The sequence below is a fragment of the Marmota marmota genome, unplaced genomic scaffold (assembly GCF_001458135.2).
Source record: "Marmota marmota marmota unplaced genomic scaffold, marMar, whole genome shotgun sequence".
NCBI lineage: Eukaryota > Metazoa > Chordata > Mammalia > Rodentia > Sciuridae > Marmota > Marmota marmota.
Genome location: NW_026000185.1, coordinates 21,301,800 through 21,310,463, shown reverse-complemented (window position 1 = coordinate 21,310,463; position 8,664 = coordinate 21,301,800). Strand labels below are relative to the sequence as shown.

Here is an 8,664-nt window from a genome sequence, read left to right as displayed (position 1 = left end):
CCTGCCCTGTTTGTCTACCTAATAAAACCATACTCACATTTCAAGGTCCCACCTAAATCTTCCTTCCTCTTTGCATCCTGGATGGCAGCCAGGGGTCTGGCTCTCTCTTGCTGCTCCCGAAGCTCTGGCTTATGTGGTTGGTGCCCGTCTGTGTTTGTTTTGCCCTCTGTGCTACTGGCACAGAGTGGCTGCTCAGGGGATGTGTGTTCACTTGACCTTCTAGATCCCGGGGGCACACCTGCAGGCAGCACTGATGAACCCCCAATGCTGACCAAGGAGGAGCCTGTTCCAGAATTGCTGGAAGCTGAGGTGAGAGCAGCTGGACTCCCCGGTCTTAGAGGGAATGGGAACTCTGGGCGATGGGTGGCTGCATCCTGATGTCCTGGAGGGAGATGTGGACCCAAGGACCCAGCTAAAGGCTTAGAGGCTGGGTTCTTGGGACTGAAAAAGAAATAGATGAAATCTTGAGGACTGAATTAGGGCTGGTTTAAGACCCTTAAAAGCCTGAAATGATCATGGTGCTTTTCCATGTATATAAAAAAAAAAAAAAAAAAAATCCTAGGCTGGGGGTATAGCTCAGTGGTAGAGGGCGTGCTTAGTATGCAGGGGCTCTGGGTTCTATCCCCAGCACCACACACACAAAATGAATCCTAAAACTAGCTTACAAAAGTCCCTCATAAACTTAATTTTTCTCAAAGGACTACCTTTATGCATTTTTTAGAAAGATCAAATTCCCCCAATGTTGCCATTATTTTCGGTGTCCTTCTTAATCTGCATCTTAGTCACCTGGCCCTGGGTCTGGAGGGGAGTGGAGTGGAGGCTTTGGAGAAGGCAGAGGCTAGGAGGCTGTACTCCTGGGTTTGGGTGGAGCTCACGCCTGTCCGCCCTTCCTCTCCAGGCCCCCGAAGCTTACCCCGTCTTTGAGCCAGTGCCACCTGTCCCTGAGGCAGCCCAGGGTGACACAGAGGACTCGGAGGGCGCCCCCCCACTCAAGCGCATCTGCCCAAATGCCCCTGACCCCTGAGAAGCCGGCCTGCCTGTCCTGTTGTCCCAGGGGCCCCTTTGGCTTTTTACAAATAAAGACCCTTTTGTAATTTTGTGTCATGTCATTTCCCCGTCAGGGCTGGGGAGGGTCTTTGGAGACAGTTTTGTCTCATGCTCCATTCCTCAGATGGGCTCATTGAGGCTCCAAGAGGACCTTCCTATGGTCACACATGATCAGATGTGCAGTGGGGGCTTGAGCCAGGACCCTGCTCCAACACTCCCTTACCCTGCCCTGTCTCCCTTCACTGACCTTCCCTCCCCTTCACCTTCCTCCTCTGGGAATCCCAGGACCCTTCTTCCTGCTCAGGCCTCCCCTGGGCTCAGGAATTGTCACAGTTCTGAGCAGTGAGGTCCGTGATTCCCAGGTCATTCATGGGAACACAGACCCAGATGGATGTAGGGGCCTGGGATGACCCAACTTATTTTTGGCCTCAGGAGGCTGCAGCACTGTGCTTCCCTGCCTTTCTTGAGCCCTTCTTCCACCTGGTACCCCTGGCTACACTTCTGCTTGAGTCCTCCATATCCCCAGCTCAATCTCTACCTCCTTCAAGAAGCCTTCCCTCATCCTAGGCTCCATCAGTGTCCCCTTCCTTGAGTTCCCACAACCCCTCAGGCTTTCTTCCCTTTGTTTCAACATTTATTAGGCTTATTTTGGGTTCATTGGTCTTTGTGTCTGTCTTGTCCACAGGTTGTGGGCACCTTGAGGACAGAACTGGATCCCCAGCCTGGTCTAGCTCAACACTGGGAACAATGTAGTCATAGTAACTGCTTCATGAATAAGTGAATGGTTTGGAGTTGTCCAGGAGGGCTTCTTTAAGGAGGTGGCGTGTGAGAAACCTTGGCTCAAGTCCTGGCTTTGTAATTTATTATTCTTATGGGTCTAGGCAGGTTATTACTATTCTCTGAGCCTTTGTTTGTTCATCTGAGCAATGGGAATAATAATTAGGCCTTCCCTGCCTCAGTGGTTTCTAGGAAACTTCATATCCTATCAGGTCCCTCTGTTTCTGCAAGAGAGATAGGGTCAGATGTATTAGCCCTATTTTTATTTTTATTTTTGGTACCAGGAATTGAACTCAGAGGCGCTGACCACTGAGCAACATCCCCAGCCCTATTTTGTATTTTATTTAGAGACAGGGTCTCACTGAGTTGCTTATACCTCGCTATTGCTGAGGCTGGCTTTGAACTTGCAATCCTCCTGCCTCAGCTTCCCAAGCCGCTGGGATTACAGGCATGTGCCACTGTGCCCAGCCCTTTTTGTTTTGTTTTGTTTTTTTAATTTTATTTTTAGTTGTAGATGGATAATATCTTTGTTTTATTTAGTTATTTATTTTTATGTGGTGCTGAGGATTCAACCCAGTGCCTTACACATGCAAGGCAAGCCCTGTACCACTAAGCTGCAACCCCAGCTCCTTATTTTTAATGAAGGAACAGACCAAGGTTCAGAATGGACCAAATTGGAACTTTTAACAAGCCATTTAAAAATATAAGGGTGTGGGGCTGGGGATACAGCTCAGTTGGAAGAGTGCTTGCCTTTCATGCACAAGGCCCTGGGTTCAATTCCCAGCACCAAAAAAAAAAAAAGAAGAAGAAAGAAAGAAGGGTATTTCCTGTAATAATAGTGGAGCCAGAGGTGGCCAGGGGAGCGAGGCGTGCAGTGATGTGACATATTTGTTTCTATTGCTGTTGTAACAAGTTACTACAGACAGTGGTTAAAGCCACAAATTTATTACCTTACAGTTCTCGAGGTCAGATGTCCAAAAGTAGACATACTGTGCTAAAGTCAAGGTGTCCACAGGGCTGGTTCTTCCCACAGGCTATCAGGGATAATCTGTATTCTTGACTTTTCCAGCTTCTAGAGGCTTCTGTATTCCTTGGCTTGTGGCTTTTCCCTTCTTCAGCTCAGCAGCATGGCATCCTCTAATCTCTCTCTCTTTCTTCCATCATTTCATCTCCTCCTCTGAACTTTGTGCCTCCCTCTTATAAGGCCCCTTGTGATGACTTGGGTCCACCCAGACAGTCCAGGATGCTCTCCCTTTCTCCAAATCCTGAATTTCACCAATCTGCAAAATTCTAATTGCCATGTGAAGTAACACACAGATTCTGGGGCTTAGGATATGGACACCTCAGGAGGGTCATTATTGAACCTACCATATGTGCTAATCTCAGCCATTTTCTGGGTGTGTGAGTCATGTCATTACGCCCTCAATGATCCCGTGAGGTGATATGAGTGCTCTGTAAACTCTAAAGTACCTTGTGTGGTTAGTGGTACAGTGTTAAGGCCCAGAAATCAAATTCTGGGGTTAAATCTCAGCATCTGCATTCATTTGCTATGTAACCTTAACCAAGTGACTTAACCTTGTTCTCATTTGCCTCAGTTTTCTCTTCTGTAAAATGGAATAACCATAATGCCAGCCTGGTGAGACTTCTGAGGATTAAATGACACAATTCCTGGAGAGAGAGTCATTGGCTTAGTACATAGTAAATGCTCAATCATTGGCAGTTGTTTTTCCTGTTACCCCATTTTACCGATAAGGACACTAAGGTCTGGGGAGATACCATAGACTTGCCCACAAGTGAGGCTAAAGAAGAATTTTGGTTTTGGATAGGATGTCCATTTCTGAGTATACTAGAGAAGCTAAAGTTTGAGTCTGCCCATTCCTGTCCATCACCTGGACACAGGCTCTAGGCAAGTGTCCCCAACCCAGACCTGCCCCCACTTTCTCTGTGGCTAATTCCTAACCTCTTCTATAAGACACTTCTCCCATGTCACAACTCTGATTTAAGACTGGCTGTGTTCTCCCCATCCCCTACCCATGTTCACACTTTCCTTCTGGAAGTTCTTCCACCCTAAGTCTTGGGCTCTGGCCTCCAGTGCTCTCCCCTTTTCTGCTCTGGGTCCTGTCCATCCTTAGTCTCTTTCCTCTTCCTGATCTTTAGTGTCTGTTGCTCTACCTTAGTTCTTCTGTTCCTGAATATTCTCCTGCAATGCCCCACCTTCTTTTTTTTTTTTAATTTAATATTTAGTTTTAGTTGTAGGTGAATATCTTTTTATGTGGTGTTGAGGATCAAATCCAGTGCCTCATGCATGCTAGGTGAGCTCTCTACCTCTGAGCCACAACCTCAGCCCCTAACCTTCTTTTTCAGTTAGTGTTTCCTAATTCCCTGCCTTCAAGTTCTGCCCCCAATCTCCAGACTCAAAAAATTAAATAGCTTGCAACACTTCACTTCATGTCCAAAACACCCTCAGCCTCATCTCCCCATCAACCATTCCCACTGTCTCTTGTACCCTTAAATGGCTCCCTGGCCCCAGGAGTCTGAGTCCACTTCCCTGAGCCATCATGTCCTAAGTCTTTGTCTTAAATGATTCTCCAGTTGACCCCCTTCTCCAGAGCCACACTGCTTTACTTCCTTCGAGTGCCAACAAATCAATGTAACAACTTCCTGGTGGGTTTCGCTGCTTGCCCATGTCCAGTTGGCAGTGGGCAACCCTTCAGAAGCCCACATCTGCCCATGATGCTGGCCCTGGCCAAAACCTTCCAGTGCTCATTACCTGCATGCTAGAGTTCATGCTCTGCTGCTTCCACCCAACCCCAGCTACCCTCTGAACTGCTTATAATCACCCCAAAATGTCTTACCTCTTGGGTGTTGCTCATGCTCTTTGCTTTGCCAGGAGCGTTCTGCTTGCCCCTCTGCTCTTCACCTGGAAGATGTCTTCTTGATTTTCAAATCACAGTTTCCTGGTGGCATCTTTTCTCCTTTTGATCATGCCCACCCCCCTCCTGTTCTTCCTTTGCATGGAGTCCCAGGAATTGCCTCACAATGGTCTGTGTCTGCTCACATTTTCAGCACCTCCTTCAGGAGGGCAGAGGAATTTCTTTGAATCAGTGACATAAATGTTGTGTACTTACTGTTTTCTGGGCCCTGTTCTAGGCCCTGAGGGTACAGCATAAAGAAATCAGAGGGCTGGCAGTATAGCTCAGTAGTAGAGCACTTGCCTAGCATGTACCCATCCCCAATACTGCAAAAATGAACAAACAAAAAAACAAACAGAAAAAAATCCCTGCCCTCATGGAGCCTACTTTTAGTAAATTGTGTTCTGAGTAGGAAGTTATGCGTATAATCATGGGGGCTTAAGGACAGGGATAGGTTCTGAGAAATGTATTTGAGGCAATTCCATCATTGTGCGACATCAGAGAATGTATTTACACAAGCTAAGATGACTATGATGTCATGAGATGATATCAACTTTTGGGACCACCATAGTATATGCAGCCTGTTGTTGACTGAACTTTGGAAAAAACAAAGCAGAATTTGGCAGATGTGGAAAGAGCAGGTTGCAATTTTTAAATAAGGAGGTCAGGAGATGCTTCACTGAGGAGACATTTGAAGAAAAGTTCAAAGGTGAGGGGAAAGGCCATGCAAATATCTGGGGAAAGAGCATTCTAGGCAGAGGGGACAGCTGATGTAGAGGCCCCGAGGTGCAGCCCTGGCAAGGAGATCAATATGCCTGGAGTGGAGAGAGAGTGGTAGGAAGTAAGTTCAGGTCAGGTGGGGCCTCACGGGCAGGGCAAGTGCACGTAGTCTGTCATTCAAACTGGGAGATTTTTGAGAACAAAACCAGGAAGAGTATTAAAAATTATATGCAGATAACAGGTGAAATCTGTGACAACCAGAATGTCTGGTCATCCTCCTTGGAAACTATTGTTAGGACTTGGGCTTTTGCTATGGATGTGACAAAGAGCTATGAAGGGGTCTTGAGCAGAGGGGCAACATGATCAGACTTAAGTTTTTTATTATAAAAAAGTTTTAAACATACAGAAAAAAATTTTTTGAATGAATCAAAATAATTCAATAATTTAAAGAATTGTATGATCCACACATATACTTGCCACTTAGATCCTGAACCATTTTACTGAATTTGTTTTATCACATATCCATAGCCATCCATCCTATTTCCTTGATACATTTCAAAATAAGCTGAAGACAATACACATTCCTCTAAACCCTTGGTGCACACCAAGTTAACTCAATCCAGGATTTGTTTGTAGGTATATGTTCCCTTTGAGGTAAAATATCTATATATTGAAATGCACAGATAGCTGTACAACTCAGTGAATTTTTAAAAATGCAAACATGCATAATGCAACCATTATCAAATACAGAACATCACTAGCACCCCAGGGAATTCCCCTTTCCCAGCTCCAACTCCCCAGGAGGCAACGACTATTGGGATTTTGTTTCTAAATCACAGATTAGGTGAACCTGTTCTAGAACTTCCTATAAATGGAATTATTCAGTATGTACTCCTCTGCATCTGTTTTCTTTTCTTTGGCATAATATTCTTGAAAATCATCCATGTTGTTTTATGGCTCAATAGTTTGTACCTTTCTATTGCTGAGCTGCATTCTATAGATCTGGATTTGACCAACAAGATCACTCTCTCAGTGAGATCAAATGGGTTCAGGTTCCCTCCCTTCCTTTTTCTCCTACCCCAAGCCTATTAAGCTCAGGCTTCAGAGACCCAGGTGAGTGCCCTCTGGGAAGATAGCCTTTTCCCAGGAAACTTCTAGAAAGGGGAGTCTATGGCATCCCCAGACAGACCTCCTATACCAGGGAAGGCTCTAACATGACCAAGCACCCAATTTGCCCAGCACTGTCAAGCTCCATGTCCCAGGAAACTCTGCAGTTCACAGCAACTGGGAATGACTGGTCACCCTAGCAGGATCCTGCCCCTGGGGCTCCCTTCTCACCCCATTCTGTACTCCTTTCCTCCTAAGAATTGATTTTCCTTAAAACTCCAAACTGGTCTACTCCTCCCCGGTTCCAAACCTTCATGGCTCCCTATGGCTTTGCCTGGCAACCCAAAGAACTTCTCAGACTATAACAGAGTTTCTTGAACTGCTGCACCTTGGAACCACCTGGGGAATCCTTTAAAAATTCTGATGCTTGGCTTCTACTTCAGATATTTTTAATTGGCATAGTGGATGACTTGGGCATTGGGATGTTTATAAGCTCCCCTGGTAATATTAATGTGCTGTGTAACTTGGGAACCACTGGCCTGTGGGAATGATTTGCTTGGCTTACACATTATTGAATATGTTGACAACATTTAAGATCAAGTGATTTCATATATAAATCTGGACTCCCAGGTACCCTTAAAAGCAGAAGTACATGGGGCTGGGGTTGTGGCTCAGCAGTAGAGTGCTTGCCTAGCATGTGTGGGGTGCTGGGTTCAATCCTCAGCACCAAATAAAAAATAAACAAATAAATAAATAAAGGAGGGGGGGCAGAAGTACTGAGACAGCAAGTTTGCCTCCCAGAGGGCATCATAAGAGAATGCAGCAGCACACTGGACACCCTTGAAGACAGAGCATATGCTTTTGAGTCAGCATAATCCCTACCTTTCCTAGTGTTTTATGTTTTCTTTTTTTCCTCTTTTTTTCTTTTTGGTGCTGATATTGAACCCAAGTGTTCTCTATACTCCCAGCCCTTTTTTATTTTTTATTTTGAGACAGAGTCTCACTAAGTTGCATAAGCTGGCCTCCAACTTGCAATCCTCCTGCTTCAGCCTCCTGAATCACTGGGATTCCAGGCATCTGCTACCACACCTGGCTTCCTAGAGTCTTAGTTTTCTCATGTTCCTTTACATAGCCTCCAGGTCCAGCTCCATAATTAGGTCTTCTAGGCACTAGCTTCTGTGCCCCTTCTCAGCCTCCTCACCTACTGTCCTAGTAATATGTTACTTCCTGCCCTCTGACCACATGGACATTGTGATACCCTGTCACACCTGCCTGTGCCCATGCACCAATTTCCTCAGCATGGCAAACAAAGACTTGTTTACTTGGGGCCCTGTCCATCTCCCTTGCTCCTCTCTCTCTCAAGCTCTCCACCATCTAACACTCCTGACTCTCAACACATCAAAGCTGGCCAGTCTATTCCACTTAGCACTTGCTGCTCCCTTTGCCTGGGAAGTGCTTCTCTTCCTCTCTTTCCCCTTCTCTCGTCCTAGCCAATGCTTGCTTGCTTATCTTTCAGGTTTCCTTGACTTTCAAACTTGGTCAGGTCCTGGTTTAGTGGTTTAGTCAATGTACTTCCTCTTGCATGGGACATATCATTTCCGCTGCTAGAAATCTGTCTCCTTTACCTCTGTCCTCCTAGGGTCTAGTGTAGTGCAGGGTAAATCATTTTTCATTAATGATGAAAGAAAGAACAAACCCAAGTACATCTCTCTTTCTTCACTGGTAAAATCCTATTACTTTTCTGGTTTTATTTATACTATAGCATCCAACTCTGTTCTCCTGGAGACCAAAAATGTCATGGAGGTCAGGTGATCAATGCAGTGTTAGCTCAGGATCCATCTCACCTCGGACCAGTGTGTCCTCAAACTGGTTATTTCCCCAGTTCCAGAATGTGTTCTGGAACAGGCACATTCAGCAACCAGCAGAATCTCCACATCAGTTCCCTGTGACTCTGCAAGACTGTGAAGGCAGGAGTGTTTTTTGCTAAGTGACCTCAAAGCCCCACGCAGGGCAAGTTCAAGGTCAGAACACAGTGACTTACTTTCCAATGTTTTATATTTGTCCATTTTTCAGATTGAAATGTCTTTCTTGCTGTCCCCTC

At 45.7% G+C, this 8,664-nt stretch overlaps 1 long non-coding RNA gene across 1 annotated transcript; it reads left to right on the top strand.

The window, feature by feature from the left end:
- Nucleotides 1-180: 180 nt before the first annotated feature.
- LOC107146962 lies at nucleotides 181-1,094 on the top strand. Its single transcript, XR_001504096.2, has 2 exons — nucleotides 181-309; nucleotides 899-1,094. It is a non-coding gene; the product is annotated as an uncharacterized LOC107146962 (long non-coding RNA).
- Nucleotides 1,095-8,664: the final 7,570 nt, after the last annotated feature.